Here is a 473-nt window from a genome sequence, read left to right as displayed (position 1 = left end):
GCCTACACATACCCTATATGCAGGAAAGATCCTACATTTCAATCCTCACACAAACAATTAGAACTTTCAAATCTCACTTTCATTAGTTACAAAATAGAGCCCATCCGCTTATTCTTGATCAAGCCATTTTACGATAGCCTTGAAATTGTGGGCCAGTAAAATGAGGAAACGCAATGTATCTAGTTTGTAGTACCACTAATTTAACATATAAATTCAGCATCACGCAAGGGATTTCACTCTCAATAGGGCTCCTTGTCAGTCAGTCTCTGAGTAATCAGGTTTAACAGGTCTTCCTCAAGAAGAAAATGTAATTTGATATATATCTATATTCGTACACAACAAACCAAGTATGATCTAAAAACCTCTTTTCAGACTCCACCCTTTCTGTTCCTGTTGCACACAGACTTTGGTTGCCTCACACTTCCTGCCATATGGGTGGTGCCTCAACATCTAGATATAGAGTCTCAAGCAAC

This window comes from Centroberyx affinis, unplaced genomic scaffold (genome assembly GCF_046629955.1).
Source record: "Centroberyx affinis isolate AG114_WGS23_722 - 3 ecotype Tasmania unplaced genomic scaffold, CSIRO-AGI_Caff_v1 ptg002747l_1, whole genome shotgun sequence".
In the NCBI taxonomy this organism is placed as follows: Eukaryota; Metazoa; Chordata; class Actinopteri; order Beryciformes; family Berycidae; genus Centroberyx; species Centroberyx affinis.
This window is presented reverse-complemented; position numbering follows the sequence as displayed.